This window comes from Mesoplodon mirus (assembly GCF_964341445.2).
Source record: "Mesoplodon mirus genome assembly, chromosome: 3".
NCBI classification, from domain to species: domain Eukaryota; kingdom Metazoa; phylum Chordata; class Mammalia; order Artiodactyla; family Ziphiidae; genus Mesoplodon; species Mesoplodon mirus.
Genome location: NC_138978.1, coordinates 82,675,692 through 82,694,920, shown reverse-complemented (window position 1 = coordinate 82,694,920; position 19,229 = coordinate 82,675,692). Strand labels below are relative to the sequence as shown.

The 19,229-nt window shown below is 37.4% G+C and overlaps 1 pseudogene across 1 annotated transcript in view; it reads right to left on the bottom strand.

Annotated features, from left to right (window-relative positions):
- Window positions 1-19,229, bottom strand: part of LOC309799166 (calcium-activated chloride channel regulator 4-like) — an 84,757-nt pseudogene that overhangs the window by 39,435 nt on the left and 26,093 nt on the right. The window contains exons 9-10 of the transcript in view: window positions 1,140-1,373; window positions 398-795 (exon numbers count right to left, since the gene is read on the bottom strand). The product of the transcript in view is annotated as a calcium-activated chloride channel regulator 4-like (transcript). The remainder of the gene's footprint in view (window positions 1-397; window positions 796-1,139; window positions 1,374-19,229) is intronic.

Genomic DNA, 19,229 nt, shown 5'->3' with positions numbered 1-19,229 from the left:
TTTTTTGCGGTATGCGGGCCTCTCACTGTTGTGGCCTCTCGCGTTGCAGAACACAGGCTCCGGACGCGCAGGCTCAGTGGCCATGGCTCACGGACGCACAGGCTCAGCGGCCATGGCTCATGGGCTTAGCTGCTCCGCGGCATGTGGGATCTTCCTGGACCGGGGCACGAACCCGTGTCCCCTGCATCGGCAGGCGGAGTCTCAACCACTGCGCCACCAGGGAAGTCCTAAAATTGTACTTTTAATATTGACTTACAGTTTCAATTATCTCTGGGTATTTATATTTAATCGTTTTAGACTTCTTAAAATTATTTTCATGAGCTAATGATCCACAACAGAATTTAAAAATTCACAGTATCCTTCAATTTTGTTTATTTTATTAAAATCCAGTCCTTGCTCTAATTGCATTTCTTTTCTTCTTTAAAATACAAATAGTGACACTTAAAATAACACTAACAATTGCAACACATCCAACCACTGACAATACCAAGGTAGAAATGTTAACTCTGGAATTTGGATGACTTTCACCAGCACTGGGATCTGCTTGAGGAATAAACAAAGCTACTTGTGCAATGTTGGATACTTTTGCTGTCAAATTGCTTTTATCCACACTTTGAATAGTAATGAATATGTGGGTTGCATTTTCTTCTGAGATATTTCCTGGTTTGAATGCAAAGGTTTCCTTGGAGTTGGCCTCATTTGGTAACAGATCAGTAGTGTTTACTTGCAGAGCATCATCAAAATTATCCCTTAGATCCAGGATGCTTCCACATATTTTTATGATATACTGTTGAACTAAGGAAAAAAAAGTTACAAATGATGTAGGAACTGGAGCATCCATTTAAAATTCCTTTTTATTAATTCTCCTCAAAAATATTTAGAATGCAAGCTTATACTCATATCCAAAGCCATATTTAGTTTTCCATAAAAGCTGAATTCTGCCAAATGCTACCTTCTCTGCATGAAAAGTGGCGGCATGTTAAAATGTGTCACATTTATTATTCAGAACATGAGATTATAAAATTAATACTTTTCTGAGCTATCAGTTAAAAATTATTTTCCTCTTACCCACCCATACACTGTTGCTTTTGCAGTGAGTACCCTTCACTTAATCAATACTGTATGAACTTCATCCTTACCTTTTCCAACATCAAAATCATCTCCTGGTGCTGTCCATGTTATTCTGATCTCATCTCCATCAGGTGTGGCTTCAAGGTCTGTGATTTGACTTGGTGGGTAGAGGTCAGGTAAGGGAAGTTTTGAAACATTTGAAACCACAAATGCACCTCCAGGTGCTGTTCTGGTGAAACTCTCCAATTTTGTCCGAGTGTCCTCATCAGTTTCAGGTCTTGGTGGATTCTCTTCAATTTTCCCTGCATTAAAAATTTCCTTGTTTATAATAAGCATAATACTATTAGTATTTTCATTTGAATTCCCCATCCCACCTGTCTTCTTTTTTTTCTTACACTCAGTCACATTTTATCAAGTTTGGTTATAAAGTCATAAGTCAAAAAAGCAGAGAAAGAAAAATATATGTAAAATATAGTTGCATAAAATATAAATTAAAAATATAGCCTAGAGATATTTTTGAAAGGTTATGAAAAATCATTTACTCAGTATTATTTTTGATGACCTTTACTGATCTATATATTTGAATATATAAGACCTAATTGAGCAGAACTTTGGTTTTCTTCTAGTTATGTATTACCTATTACTCCTTTTACCATTCTTATGTCACAGAAATTATAAAGGTAGTTTGGTAAATCAGAGGCTCCCTGGGCATGGGTGACACTGTTCTTGGAGAGTCATGAGATTCATTGACTTTGTGCTTTCAAACTCTTTGGCAGGAGAATTCTTTCTCTAACATCCTGACCAGGATATTGTAGGATAGAATCAGATAACTAACTGATTTGGAATTAAGGGTGCACAGTAAAAAACGATGCACAATGACTATCTTTTTAAAAGGAATTGCTTTACCTCCCAAATTATTTCCAAGCTGGAAGTAAACCTGGGGAAATTCTGCCAGTCCCCTTCCAACCAGTTCTCTCCCTCCCTGTTGCAAGTTCTAAGGAACACTACCTCTGATCATATTCCAATTGCCAACTGAACATTCCCAGAAGTCTTAAAGTAACGGACAAGATGAAGTAAAGCTAGCAAAGAATATATATTTTTCTAATTCTTTCAGAGTTACTTTGTTGATACAGAAGCAGATACAACTCTATATTCTTTTTTATTATCATAAAATAAACATAATATAAAATTTACCATTTTAACCGTTGTTAAGTGTACCATTCAATGTCATTGTCTTAGCCCATTGGACTGCTTTAACAAAATACCATAAACTGACTTATAAACACAAAACATTTATTTCTGACAGTTCTGGAGGCTGGGAAGTCTATGATCAAGGTACTGGTAGATTCAGTGTCTGGTGAGAGCCCGCTTCTTGCTTCACAGATAGCCATCTTCTCTCTGTGTCCTCACATGGTAGAAGGATGAGGGAGTTTTCTAGGGTCTCTTTTATAAAGCACTGATCCCATTCATCAGGACTCTACCCTCATGGCCTAAACACCTCCCAGAGGCTTTACCTCTAAATACCATCATATTTAGGCATTAGGAATCAGCATATCAATTTTAGGGGCACACAAACATTCAGTCTATAGCAAGCATTAAGTAAGTACATTCACACTGTACAACCATCACCACTATCCATCTCTAGAATTTTCAGCATCCCAAATGTTGAAATTCTGGACCGGACAAACAATAGCTCCCCTTTCCTATCTCTTCTCAGCCCCTGGTAACAACTTTATGTCTACGTTATGTCTCAATGTATTTGACTATGGTAGGTACCTCATAGAAGTGGAATCATAAAATGTTTGTCCTTTTGGTCTGGCTTATTTCACTTAGCATAATATCTTCAAGTTACATCCATGTTCTAGCATATGTCAGAATTTCATTCCTTTTTAAGGCTGAATACTATTGCATTGTAAGTATATACCATATTTTGTTTATCCATTTATCTGTCAAAGAATTTTGGATCGTTTCCACCTTTTTGCTACTGTTAATAATACTACTATGGACACAGGTGTACAAATATCTCATTGTGACTCTTCTTTCAGTTCTTTTGAGTATGTACCCAGAAGTGGAATTGCTAGATCAAATTGTAATTCTGTGTTGAATTTTTTTTTTTTTTTTTTTTTTTTTTTGCGGTACGCGGGCCTCTCACTGTTGTGGCCTCTCCCGTTGCAGAGCACAGGCTCCGGATGCGCAGGCTCAGCGGCCATGGCTCACGGGCCCAGCCACTCTGCAGCATGTGGGATCTTCCCAGAGCGGGGCACGAACCCGTGTCCCCTGCATCGGCAGGCGGACTCTCAACCACTGCGCCACCAGGGAAGCCCCTGTGTTGAATTTTTAAAAGAATAACCATACTGTTTTCCATAGCGGTTGCACCATTTTATGTTCCTACCAGCTGTGCACAAATGTTGCTGTTACTCCATTACCTCACTAACACTTGTTATGTTCTGTCGTTATCCTAATGGATGTGAGGTGGTATCTCATTGTTGTTTTGATTTGCATTTCTCTAATGAATAGGGATGCTGAGCATCTTTTCATGTACTTATGGCCATTTGTATGTATCCTTTGGAGAAATGTCGATCCAAGTCCTTTGCCTATTTTTGAATCAGGTTGTTTTTTTGTTGTTGAGCTTTAGGAGTTCTTTATACTCTGGATATTAACCCCTTATTAGGTATATGTTATGGAAACATTTCTTCCTATTTCATAGGTTGCCTTTCATTCCATTAATAATAGTCTTCTTTGATGCACAGTTTTTAATTTAATCATTTTAACTTCTGTTGCCTGTGTTTCTGCTGTCATCCAAGAAATCAAATCTAATGACATAAAGATTTTTCCTGTGTTCTCTTCTAAGAGTTTTATAGTTTTAGCACTAACACTTAGGTCTTTGATTCGTTTTGAGTTAATTTTTGCATATGGGATAAGGAAACAGTCCAACTTCTTTTTTTTTTTTTTGCATGTGGATATTCAATTTGCCCAACACCATTTGTTGAAAAGACTGTTCTTTCCCAAGTGAATGGTATTGGCATCCTCATCAAGGATCATTTGATCACATATACAAGGGTTTATTTCTGGGTTCTCTATTGTATTCCATTGGTCTATATGTCTTTATGCCAGTACCACACTGTTTTGATTAGTGTAGCTTTGTAGATAATTTAGAAATCAGGAATTATGACCCCTGCGATTTTGTTTTTCAAGATTGTTTTGGCTATTCAGGGGTTCCCTGAGATTCCATATAAATTTTAGAATGGGTCGGGGGAGGAACAAAGATGGCGGAGTAAAAGGACGTGCTCTCACTCCCTCTTGCGAGAACATCAGAATCACAACTAGCTGCTGGACAATCAATGACAGGAAGACACTGGAACTCACTGAAAAAGATACCCCACATTCTAAGACAAAGGAGAATCCACAATGAGATGGTAGGAGGGGTGCAATCACAGTAAAATCAAATCCCATAATTGCTGGGTGGGTGACTCACAGACTGGAGAGCACTTATACCACAGAAATCCACCCACTGGAGTGAAGGTTCTGAGACCCATGTCAGGCTTCCGAACCTGGGGGTCTGGCAATGGGAGGAGGAATTCCTAGAGAATCAGACTTTTAATCCTAGTGGGAATTGATTGCAGGACTTCGACAGGACTGGGGGAAACAGAGACCCCACTGCAGAAGGGCCCACACAAAGTAGTGTGTGCATTGGGACCCAGGGGAAGGAGCAGTGACCCTAGGGGAGACTGAACCAGACCTACCTGCTAGTGCTGGAGGGTTTCCTGCAGAAGCGGAGGTGGCTGTGGCTCACCGTGGGGACAAGGACACTGGTAGCAGAAGTACTGGGAAGTACTCCTTGGCATGAGCCGTCCCAGAGTATGTCATTAACCCAACCAAAGAGCCTAGGTGGGCTCCAGTGTTGGGTTGCCTCAGGCCAAACAACCAACAAGGAGGGAAGCCAGCCCCACCCATCAACAGTCAAGCTGATTGAAGTTTTACTGAGCTCTGCCCAACAGAGCAACAGTCAGCTCTACCCACCACCAGTCCCTCCCATCAGGAAACTTACACAAGCCTCTTAGGTAGCCTCATCCACCAGAGGGCAGACAGCAGAAGCAAAAAGAACTACAATTCTGCAGCCTGTGGAGCAACAAACACATTCACAGAAAGATAGACAAGATGAAAAGGCAGAGAGCTACGTACCAGATGAAGGAACAAGATAAAACCCCAGAAAAACAACTAAATGAAGTGGAGATAGGCAACGTTCCAGAAAAAGAATTCAGAATAATGATAGTGAAGATGATCCAGAACCTCGGAAAAATAATGGAGGCAAAGATCGAGAAGATGCAAAAAATGTTTAATAAAGACCTAGGAGAATTAAAGAACAAACAAACGGAGATGAACAATACAATAACTGAAATGAAAACTACACTAGAAGGAATCAATAGCAGAATAACTGAGGCAGAAGAACGGATAAGTGACCTGGAAGACAGAATGGTGCAATTCACTGCTGCAGAACAGAATAAAGAAAAAATAATGAAAAGAAATGAAGACAGCCTAAGAGACCTCTGGGACAACATGAAACACAACAACATATGCATTATAGGAGTCCCAGAAGGAGAAGAAAGAGAGAAAGGACCCAAGAAAATATTTGAAAAGATTATAATCGAAAACTTCCCTAACATGGGAAAGGAAATAGCCACCCAACTCCAGGAAGTGCAGAGAGTCCCAGGCAGGATAAACCCAAGGAGAAACACACCAAGACACATAGTAATCAAATTGGCAAAAATTAAAGACAAAGAAAAATTATTGAAAGCAGCAAGGGAAAAATGACAAATAACATACAAGGGAACTCCCATAAGGTTAACAGCTGATTTCTCAGCAGAAACTGTACAAGCCAGAGGGGAGTGGCATGATATACTTAAAGTGATGAAAGGGAAGAACCTACAACCAAGATTACTCTACCTGGCAAGGATCTCATTCAGATTTGTTGGAGAAATCAAAAGCTTTACAGACAAGCAAAAGCTAAGAGAATTCAGCACCACCAAACCAGCTCTACCACAAATGCTAAAGGAACTTCTCTAAGTGGGATACACAAGAGAAGAAAAGGACCTACAAAACCAAACCCAAAACAATTAAGAAAATGTTCATAGAAACATACATATCGATAATTACCTTAACCATGAATGGATTAAATGCTCCAACCAAAAGACACAGTCTTGCTGAATGGATACAAAAACAAGACCCATATATATGCTGTCTACAAGAGACCCACTTCAGACCTAGGGACACATACAGACTGAAAGTGAGGGGATGGAAAAAGATATTCCATGCAAATGGAAATCAAAAGAAAGCTGGACTAGCAATACTCATATCAGATAAAATAGACTTTAAAATAAAGAATGTTACAAGAGACAAGGAAGGACACTACCTAATGATCAAGGGATCATTCCAAGAAGAAGTTATAACAATTATAAATATATATAAACCCCACATAGGAGTACCTTAATACATAAGGCAACTGCTAACAGCTCTAAAAGAGGAAATCGACAGTAACACAATAAGAGTGGGGGACTTGTAAACCTCACTTACACCAATGGACAGATCATCCAAAATGAAAATAAGGAAACAGAAGCCTTAAATGACACAATAGACCAGATAGATGCAATTGATATTTATAGGACATTCCATCCAAAAACAGAAGATTACACTTTCTTCTCAAGTGTGCATGGAACATTCTTCAGGATAGATCACATCCTGGGTCACAAATCAAGCCTCAGTAAATTTAAGAAAATTGAAATTATATCAAGCATCTTTTCTGACCACAACGCCATGAGATTAGAAATGAATTACAGGGAAAAAAAAACATAAAATACACAAATACATGGAAGCTAAACAATACATTATTAAATAACCAAGAGATCACTGATGAAATCAAACAGGAAATCAAAAAATACCTTGAGACAAATAACAATGGAAACACAATGATCCAAAACCTATGGGATGCAGCAAAAGCAGTTCTAAGTGGGAAGTTTATAGCTATACAAGCCTACCTCAAGAAACAAGAGAAATCTCAAATAAACTAACCTTACACCTAAAGGAACTAGAGAAAGAAGAACAAACAAACTCCAAAGTTAGAAGAAGGAAAGAAATCATAAAAATCAGAGCAGCAATAAATGAAATAGAAACAAAGAAAACAGTAGCAAAGATCAATAAAACTAAAAGCTGCTTCTTTGAGAAGACAAACAAAGCTGATAAACCATTAGCCAGACTCATCAAAAAAAAAGAGGGAGAGGACTCAAATCAATAAAATTAGAAATGAATAAGAAGAAGTTACAAGACACTGCAGAAATACGAAGCATCTTAAGAGACTACTAAAAGCAACTGTATGCCAGTAAAATGGACAACCTGGAAGAAATGGACAAATCCTTACAAAGGTATAACCTTCCAAGACTGAACCAGGAAGAAACAGAATATATGAACAGACAAATCCGAAGTAATGAAATTGAAACTCTGATTAAAAATCTTCCAACAGGGCTTCCCTGGTGGCACAGTGGTTGAGAGTCCGCCTGCCGATGCAGGGGACACGGGTTCGTGCCCCGGTCCAGGAAGATCCCACATGCCGTGGAGCGGGTGGGCCCGTGAGCCATGGCCACTGGGCCTGCACATCCGGAGCCTGTGCTCCACAACGGGAGAGGCCACAGCAGTGAGAGGCCTGCGAACTGCAAAAAACAAAAAAACCCAAAATCTTCCAAAAAACAAAAGTCCAGGACCAGATGGCTTCACAGGTGAATTCTATCAAACATTTAGAGAAGAGCTAACACTCATCCTTCTCAAACTCTTCCCAAAAAATGCAGAGGAAGGAACACTCACAAACTCATTCTATGAGGCCACCATCACCCTGATACCAAAACCAGAGAAAAATACTACAAAAAAAAGAAAATTACTGACCAATATCACTGATGAATATAGATGCAAAAATCCTCAACAAAATACTAGCAAACAGAATCCAACAACACATTAAAAGGATCATACACCGTGATCAAGTGGGATTTATCCCAGGGATGCAAGTTTTCTTCAACATATGCAAATCAATCAATGTGATACACCATATTAACAAATTGAAGACAAAAACCATATGATCATCTCAATAGATGCAGAAAAAGCTTTTGACAAAAGTCAACACCCATTTATGATAAAAACTCTCCAGAAAGTGGGCATAGAGGTTACCTACCTCAATGTAATAAAGGCCATATACAACAAACACACAGCCAACAGCATTCTGAATGGTGAAGCACTGAAAGCATTTCCTCTAAGATCAGGAACAAGACAAGGATGTCCACTCTCACCATTATTATTCAACATAGTTTTGGAAGTCCTAGCCATGGCAATCAGAGAAGAAAAAGAAATAAAAGGAATACAAATTGGAAAAGAAGAAGTAAATCTGTCACTGTTTGCAGATGACAGGATACTACATAGAGAATCCTTAAAAATGCCACCAGAAAACTACTACAGCTAATCAATGAATTTGGTAAAGTTGCAGGATACAAAGTTAATGCACCAAAATCTCTTGCATTCCTATACACTAATGATGAAAAATCTGAAAGAGAAATTAAGGAAACAGTCCCATTTACCGTTGCAACAAAAAGAATAAAATACCTAGGAATAAACCTACTTAGGGAGACAAAAGACCTGTATACAGAAAACTGTAAGACACTGATGAAAGAAATTAAAGATACCAACAGATGGAAAGATATACCATGTTCTTGGATTGGAAGAATCAATATTGTGAAAATGACTATACTACCCAAAGCAATCTACAGATTCAATGCAGTCCCTACCAAATTACCAATGGCATTTTTTAGGGAACTAGAACAGATAACCTTAAAATTTGTATGGAGACACATAAGACACCGAATAGCCAACACAGTCTTGAGGGGGAAAAACGGAGCTGGCGGAATCAGACTCCCTGACTTCAGACTATACTACAAAGCTACAGTAATCAAGATAATATGGTACTGGCACAAAAACAGAAACATAGATCTATGGAACAAGATAGAAAGCCCAGAGATAAACCCACGCACCTATGGTCAACTAATCTATGACAAAGACGAAAGGATATACAATAGAGAAAAGGCAGTCTCTTCAGTAAGTGGTGCTGGGAAAACTGGACAGCTACATGTAAAAGAATGAAATTAGAACAGTCCCTAACACCATATCCAAAATAAACTCAAAATGGATTAGAGACTTAAATGTAAGACCGGACAGTATAAAACTATTAACAGAAAACATAGGAAGAACACTCTTTGACATAAATCACAGCATGACCTTTTTTGATCCACCTCCTAGAGTAATGGAAATAAAAACAAATATAAACAAATGGGACCTAATGAAACTTAAAAGCTTTTGCACAGCAAAGGAAACTACAAACAAGACAAAAAGTCTACCCTCAGAATGGGAGGAAATATTTACAAACAAATCAATGGGCAAAGGATTAATCTCCAAAATATATAAACAGCACATGCAGCTCAATATTAAAAAAACAAACAACTCAATCCAAAAATGGGCAGAAGACCTCAATAGACATTTCTCCAAAGAAGATATACAGATGGCCAAGAAGCACATGAAAAGCTGCTCAACATCACTAATTATTAGGGAAATGCAAATCAAAACTACAATGAGGTATCACCTCACACCAGTCAGAATGGCCATCATCAAAAAGTCTACAAATAATAAATGCTGGAGAGGGTGTGGAGAAAAGGGAACACTCTTGCACTGTTGGTGGGAATGTGAATTGGTACAGCCACTATGGAGAACAGTATGGAGGTTCCTTAAAAATCTACAAATAGAACTACCATATGACCCAGCAATCCCACTACTGGGCATATATCCTGAGAAAACCATAATTTAAAAAGAGTCAAGTACCAAAATGTTCATTGCAGCTCTATTTACAATAGCCAGGAGATGGAAACAACCTAAGTGTCCATCATTGGGTGAATGGATAAAGATGTGACACATTTATACAATGGAATATTACTCAGCCATAAAAAGAAACGAAATTGAGTTATTTGAAGTGAGGTGAATGGACCTAGAGTCTGTCATACAGAGTGAAGTAAGTCAGAAAGAGAAAGACAAATACCATATGCTAACACATATATATGGAATATATATACATATATATATATATATATATATATATATATATATATATATATAATGAAGAACCTAGGGGCAAGACAGGAATAAAGACACAGACCTACTAGAGAATGGACTTGAGGATATTGGGAGGGAGAAGGGTAAGCTGTGACAAAGTGAGAGAGTGGCATGGACATATATACACTATCAAATGTGAAATAGATAGCTAGTGGGAAGCAGCCGCATAGCACAGGGAGATCAGCTCCGTGTTTTGTGACCACCTAGAGGGGTGGAATAGGGAGAGTGGGAGGGAGGGAGATGCAAGAGGGAAGAGATATGGGAACATATGCATATGTATAACTGATTCACTTTGTTATAAAGCAGTAACTAACACACCATCATAAAGCAATTGTGCTGCAATAAAGATGTGAAAAAAAGTAAAAAACAGGTATATCTGTAAACTAGAACACCCCACTCTTCCTTCCTCTCAGCCCCTGGAAACAACCATTCTACTTTCTGTCTCCATGATTTTGAATACTTTTAAGTAGCTCGTATAAATGGAAACATACAGAAAAGAAAAAAAACTACAATGAGGTATCACCTCACACCAGTTAGAATGGGCATCATCATGAAATGTACAAACAACAAATGCTGGAGAGGGTGTGGAGAAAAGGGAACCCTCCCCTCTTGCACTGTTGGTGGGAATGTAAATTGATACAGCCACTATGGAGAACAGTATGGGGGTCCTTAGAAAACTAAAAATAGAATTACCATATGACCCTGCAATCCCACTACTGGGCATATACCCAGAGAAAACCATAATTCAAAAAGACACATGCACCCCAATGTTCAGTGCAGCACTATTTACAATAACCCGGTCATGGAAGCAACCTAAATGCCCATCGACGGACGAATGGATAAAGAGGATGTGGTACATATATACAATGGAATATTACTCAGCCATATAAAGGAGTGAAATTGAGTCTTTCGTTGAGACGTGGATGGATTTAGAGACTGTCATACAGAGTGAAGTAAGTCAGAAAGAGAAAAACAAATATCGTATATTAACGTATTTATGTAGAACCTAGAAAAATGGTACAGATGAACTGGTTTGCAGGGCATAAGTTGAGGCACAGACATAGAGAACAAACGTTTGGACACCAAGTGGGGAAAGCCCTGGGGAGGTGGGGATGGCAGTGTGTTGAATTTAGCGATTGGGATTGACATGTATATACTGATGTGTATAAAATTGATGACTAGTAAGAACCTGCTGTATAAAAAAAATGAATAAAATAAAAAAAGTTTTAGAATGGATTTTTCTATTTATGCAAAAAATATCGTTGGGATTTTGATATGGATTGCCATTAAATCTGTAGATCACTTTGGATAGCATTGACATTTAACAATTTTAAGTCCTACAGTCCACAAACTTGGGCTGTGTTTCCTTATATATCTTTAATTTTTTTCAGCAACATTTTGTAGTTTTTAGTGTACAAGTCTTTAACCTCCATGGTTAGATTAATTACAAAGAATTTTATTCTTTTTGATGCAATTTTAAGTAGAATTATTTCCTCAAGTTCCTTTTTGAATTATTCATTGTTAGTGTATAGAAACACAGCTGATTGTGTTGATTTTGTATCCTTCAACTTTGCTGAATTTATTAGTTCTAACAGTTTGTGTGTGTGTGTGTGTGTGTGTGTGTGTGTGTTTGTATTCTAGAATTTTCTATATATAAGATTATGTCTTCTGTGAACAGAGATAGTTTTACTTCTTTCTTTCCAATCTGGATGCTCTTTGTTTCCTTTTCTTGCCTAATTGCTCTTGCTAGGGCTTCCAATATTCTGTTGACCAGAAGTGGCAAAATCAGCAATCCTTGTCTTATTCCCGATTTTAGAGGAAAAGCTTTCAGTTTTTCACTATTGAGTATGATGTTAGCTGTCTGTTTGTCATATGTGGCCTGTATTATGTTGAGGTGGTTTCCCTCTATTCTTAATTCATTGAGTGCTTTAATCATGAAAATTAATTCCACTTGGTCATGGTGTGTAATCCTTTTTAACATGCTGATGAATTCAGTTTTGTAGTACTTTGCTGAGGAGTTTTATATCAATATTCAGGGATATTGGTCTGTAGTTTTCTTTTCCTGTAATGTCTTTGTCTGACATTGATATCAGTACTATGTTGGCCTCACAGAATGAGTTTGGAAGTGTTCTTCACTCTTCAATTTTTCGAAAAAGTTTGAGAAGCATTGATTTTAGGTATTCTTTAAGTGTTTGGTAGAATTCACCAATGAAGCCATCAGGTCTAGAGATTTTTTGTTGTTATTGTTGAGAAGTTTTTAATTACTGATTTAGTCTTCTTAATAGTTATAGGTTCTATTTATTTTTGCTTTAGTCTTGGTCAGTTTGGGCTTTCTATGACTTTGTTCATTTCATCTAGGTTATCCAGTTTGTTGGCATGCAATTATTCATAATACTCTCCTATAATCCTTTTCATTTATTCAGATTTGGTAGTAATGTTCTCACTTTCATTTCTAATTTTAGTAATTTGTCTTCTCTCTTTACTCATTAGTTAATCTAGCTAAAGTTTTGTCAATTTTGTTAATCTTTTCAAAGAAGCAACATTTGATTCATTAATTTTTCCCTTATTTTTCTAGTCTTTATTTCATTTGTCTCTGTTTTAACCTTTACTATTTCCTTCTTTCTGCTAGCTTTGTGTTTAGTTTGTTCTTTTTTTCTAGTTTCTTAAGTTGTAACATTAAGCTATTGATATTTCTTCTTTTTTAATGTCAGTGTTTATAGCTCTAAATTTTCCTCTTACTACTGCATTTGTGGCATCCCATGAGTTTTGTTATGTTGCGTTTTCTTTTTCAGTCTTTTCTGAGTATTTCCTTATTTTTCTTGTGAGTTCCTCTTTAACACATTGGTTATTTAAGAGTATATTGTTTAATTTCCAAAATTCTGTGTATTTTTCAGTGTTCCTTCTGTTACTGTTTTCTAACTTCATCCCATTGTTGTCAGATAAGATACATTTTATGATATCAATCTATATTAATCTCTTGAAGTTTTATTTTATAGCTTAACATATCATTTATCATGGAGAATAAGGATGTGCATTTGAGAAGAATTCATGTTGGTTAGGTGTTCTCTATATGTTTGTTAGATGTAGTTGGTTGTGTTGTTGAAGTGCTCTGTTTCCTTACTTACCCTCTGTCTAGTTGTTTTATCCATTAGCAGTAGAGGAGTATTGAAGTCTCCAACTATTACTGTAGAACTGTCTATTTCTCCCTTTAATTCTGTCAGTTTGTGTGTCATATATATATATATATATATATATATATATATATATATATTTTTTTTTTTTTTTTTTTTTTTTTTTTTTTTTTTGCGGTACGCGGGCCTCTCACTGTTGTGGCCTCTCCCATTGCGGAGCACAGGCTCCGGATGTGCAGGCCCAGTGGCCATGGCTCACGGGCCCAGCCGCTCCGCGGTATGTGGGATCTTCCTGGACCGGGGCACAAACTCGCGTCCCCTGCATTGGCAGGCGGACTCTCAACCACTGCGCCACCAGGGAAGCCCTGTGTCATATATTTTGATGGCCTGTCATTAGGTGTGTAAATGTTTGTATTTGTTATAGATTCTTGCTGAATGAACCTTTTAAAAATATATAATGTCCTTTGCCTCTTGTAAACTTTTAAAATTTAAAGTGTGTTTTGTGTGATACTACTATAACATCTTTGGGTCTAAAGTGAGTCTCTTATGGATAACATATAGTTAGATCATGTGTTTTCATCCATTCTGTCAATCTCTTTCATTCGATTGGACTCTTCGATCCATTTATTTTTAAAGTAGTTATTGATGAAGAGAGACTTACTGAGCAGGAGATCAAGATGGTGGAGTAGGAGGATGAAGAACTCATCTCCCCCGTGAACACATCAAAGATACATCTACATATGGAACAATTTCACTAAAAACTAACTGGAGGCAGGGAGAAAAATTCTTAAACAACTAAGGCTGTAAGAAGGATCCACATGGAATCAGGTAGGAAGGGAAGAGCAGCAATCAGACCAGAACCTGAGCTTCTAGGAGGGGACTCCGAAGAGAAGGGAGATTACATGGGTGGAGAGCCTATTGGGTAGTGAGCATTGCTTACTTCCAAAGCAAGGCAGAGAGGGTGGATGTTAACTGCATGGCTGGCTGGCTGGTTTCCCATGACTGCCCCAGCACATGCCCCAGCCTGAGCGGAGCTGCTGCTCTGGACTCGCTGGCTTTATGACTCAGCTCCACACTGGGGCAAGGGCTGCCAAGGCTGAAGAGAGAGCTTGGCTGTAAGACACAGGGTGACTCAGACCTGAAGTGGTGTCTGAGCAGGATGGGGGCAGCCACTACTGATGCTTACCAAGTCAGCACATCAGAAGCATTCCTAATCTCTGTCTGTATCTGGACCACCACAGCCAATGCCCTGACCAAGCATCCACACTGGCCTCTCCTGCCCTGAGGGATAGCTCCCCTCTGGGGTTAGGGTTCCAGCACCAGGTAGGGGGAAAACACTTAAAGTCAACAGAGCCAGCTCAGATCTAATTCTGAGGGCTTCTGCTCCAGCAACTTGGGACCCAACCTTGCCCCTTACAGGGCAGTGCTAGCCACGGAGCAGAGGGAAGCCCTGGCTCAGATCTGGATCTGGCCCTAGCCCTTGAATTTCCAGCCCCACCTCCTACAAAGGTAGGAGCTGCCAGCACACCCTGTGGAGAGATGTGACTTGTGTTCTGTCAGATCCAGCTCTCCCACCAAAGCCACATGCAGATTGTATAGGGATGCTCCCACAAAAGGACACCACTTCAAGACCACAGTAGGTAACTGTTTCATCTAATTTCATAGAGAAAGAGAAAATTAAGCTAAATGAGAATATAGAGAAATTTGTTTCAATTGAAAGAGCAAGCGAAACCCCCTGAAAAAACAACTAAAGACAGAAATAAACAACTTACAAGATAAATAATCAAAGCATTACTAATTAGAATGCTAAGTGAATTAGGGAAAACACTAGATAAACACAGAACCATAATAATGAACTAGAACATATTTTTAGAAAAACCAGTCCAAACTGAAGAATACAGTAACTGAAATGAAAAACACACTAGGAGCAATTAGCAGGAAACTGCCTGATAAATAAGAATGCATAAGTGGTCAAGAAGATAAACTAATGGAAATCATCTAATCAGAACAGCAAAAAGAAAAATAAATTTTAAAAAAACGAGAACAGTTTAAGGGATCTCTGAGACAACATCAAGTGTACCAACATTCACATTATAGGGGTTCCTGAAGGAGAAGAGAGAAAGAAGGGGGTTGAAAATATATTTGATGAAATAATGGCTGAAAAATTCCCAAACCTGAAGAAGGAAACAGATATCCAGATACAGGAAGCACAGAAGGTCCCAAACAAGATGAACCCACACAGACCCACACCAAGACATATCATAAGGAAAGTAGCAAAATCAAACTAAAGAGAGAAGTTTAAAGGCAGCAAGAGAAAAAGAGTTATTTACAAGGGAACACCCTTGTATATAGGGCTGATAGGGCTGAGAGGGCTAAAAGCTGATTTCTCTGTAGAAACTTTGCAGGTCAGAAGAGAGTGGCATGAAATAGTGAAAGTACCAAAAGGGAAAAACTTATACCCTAGGACACTCTACCCAGCAAGATAATCATTTAGAATTGAAGAAGGGATAAGTTCTCAGACAAGCAAAACCTATAAGAATTCATCAAGACTAAACCTTCCCTGAAAGAAATGTTAAAGGGCCTTCTCTAAGTGGAAAAGATAAGGCTATAATGAGAAGTAAGAATCTATAGGAAATGACAGATTGCACTAGGAAAGGCAAATGTACACTAAAGACTGAGGATCAATTACTTAAATAAGCTAGGACAAAGATTAAAGACAAAAATTTCAGAATTGTAAAATTACAATAATCAGTAAAGGGATAAACAAGAAGATGTAAAATGACATCAAAACCCCAAAATTTGAGGCAGGGAAATGAAAATGTAGACCTTTAAGAATGTGTTTGAACTTAAAGGACTACCTATTTAAAACAAGTAAGTATAGTTGTAAGCCAACATATATGAACCCCATGTTAACCATGAACCAAAAATATACAATAGATATGCAAAAACTAGAGAGAAAGGAACACAAGCCTACCACTAAAGGAAATTATCAAACCACAAGGGAAGAAACTAAAAGAAGAAAACATTCCATTTTATCCATTCATGATAAAAACTCTCACCAAAGTGGATATAGAGGAAACATATCTCAACAAAATAAAAACCATTTGCGACAAACCAACAGCCAACATAATACTCAGTGGTGAAAAACTGAAAGCCTTCCCACTAAATTCAGGAACAAGACAAGGACGCCCACTCTCACCACTTCTATTTAACATGGTATTGGAAGTCCTAGACACAGCAATGAGATAAGAAATAGAAATAAAAAATATCCAGATTGGAAGTGAAGAGGTAAAACTGTCACTATGTGCAGATGACATGATACCCTATATAGGGAACTCTAAATTCCTCACACAAAAAATATTAGAACTAATAAATGAATTAAGCAAGGTAGCAGGATATGATTAACATAGAGAAATCTGTTGCATTTCTTTGCATTACCGATGAAATATCAGAAAGAGAAACTAACACACTGTTGTAAAGCAATTATACTCCAATAAAGATGTTAGAAAAAAAACCCTAGGAATTAACAAAGGAGGTGAAAGACCGATACTCTGAAAACTGTAAAATATTGATAAAGGAAATTTTAAGATAACTCAAAGAAATGGAAAGATATCCCATGCTCTTGGATTGGAAGAATTGATATTGTTACAATGACCATACTACCCAAAGTAATCTACAGATTTAATGCAATCCTTATCAAAATACCCATGACATTTCTCAGAGAATGAAAAAAATAATCCTAAAATTTATATGGAACCATCAAAGACCCAGATGCCAAGGCAATCCTGAGGCAAAAGAACAACCCTGGAAGCATAACACTTCCAGACTTCAGACTATATTACAAAATTACAGTAATCAAAACAGTATGGTGCTGGCACAAAAACAGACATATAGATCAATGGAACAGAACAGAGAGCCTCGAAATAAACCCACATACCTATGGTCAATTAATCTACAACAAAGGAGGCAAGAATATACATTGGAGAAAAGACAGTGTCTTCAACAAGTGGTGTTGGGAAAGCTGGACAGCTACATGTAAATCAGTGAAGTTAGAATGCTCCCTCATACCATATACAAAAATAAATTCAAAATTGTTTGAAGATCTGAATATGAGACAAGACACCATAAAACTCCAAGAAGAGAACGTAGGGAAAATATTCTCTGACATAAATCGTAGGAATGTATTCTTAGATCAGTACCTCAGGGCAAAAGAAGTAAAAGCAGAAATAAACAAATGGGACATAATAAAACTTAAAAACTTTTGCACAGCAAAGGAAGTCATCAACAAAATAAAAAAGACAACTTATGGAATGGGAGAAAATATTTGCAAGTGATGTGACTGACAAGTGGTTAATATTCAAAATATACAAACTGCTCATATAACTCAATATTGAAAAAAAAACCCAATCAAACAATAGGCAGAAGTCCTAAATAGATATTTTTTCAAAGAAGACATACAAATTGCCAACAGGCAGATGAAAAGATGTTCAACATCACTAACTATTAGAGAAATGCAAATCAAAACAACAGTGAGGTATCACCTCACATTGGTCAGAATGTGTCTTGTCAAGAAGTCTACAAATAATAAATGCTGGAAAGGGTGTAGAGAAAAGGTAACTCTCCTACACTATTGGTGGGAATGTAAATTGGTGCTGTCACTATGGAAAACAGTGTGGAGTTTCCTTAAAAAGCCAAATATTGAGTTACCATATAATCCAGTAATTCCACTCCTGGTTATATATTCAGACTATAATTTGAAAAGATATATGCATTACAGTGTTCATAGCAGCACAGTTACAGTAGCAAAGTCATGAGAGCAACCCAAATGCCCATCAACAGAAAACTGGATTAAGATGATGTGGCATATATATACATACATACATATATATATATATATATATACACACACACACACACACACACATACATATATATGTATATATATATATATATATTATAATGGAATATTACTCAGCCATTAAAAAGAATGAAATACTTCCATTTGCAGCAACATGGATGGACCTAGAGAATATTATACTTTGTGAAGTCAGTCAGACAAAGAAAGACAAATATTATATTATATCACTTATATGTAGAATCTAAAAAAATAATACAAATGAATCTATATACAAAACAGAAAGACTCACAGGTGTAGAAAAAAAATTATGCTTACCAAAGGGAAAATGGTGGGGGGGTGGGATAAGTTAGGAGTATTAGAATAACAAATACAAACTACTATACATAAAATAGATAAGCAACAAGGGTTTACCTTATAGCCCAGAAAATTATATTCAATATCTTATAATAACCTATAATGGGAAGTATCGTGAATATATATATATATATATATATATATATATATATATATATATATATATATATCTGAATTATTTTGCTGTACACCTGAAACAAGCACAATATTGTAAATCACTAAACTTCAATAAAAAAAGGACAGCAGAGAATTCCCCGGTGGTCCAGTGGTTAGGACTTGGCACTTTCACTGCTGGGGCCCAGGTTCAATCGTTGGTCAGGGAACTAAGATACTGCAGGCCATGTAGTGTAGCTAAAAAAAAAAAAAAAAAAAAGACAGCAAAGAACTACAAAAACAACCAGAAAACAAGTAACAAAATGTACATATCTTTCAGTAATTACTTTAGATGTCAGTGGACTAAATACTCCTATCAAAAGACATAGGGTAGCTGATTGGGTAAAAAAAGACCCATCTATATGCTGCTTGTGAGAGACTCACTCCAGAGCTAAAGACACACGGACTGAAAGTGAGGGGATGGAAAAAGATATTTCATGCAAAAGGAAACAACAAGAAAGCAGGGGTAG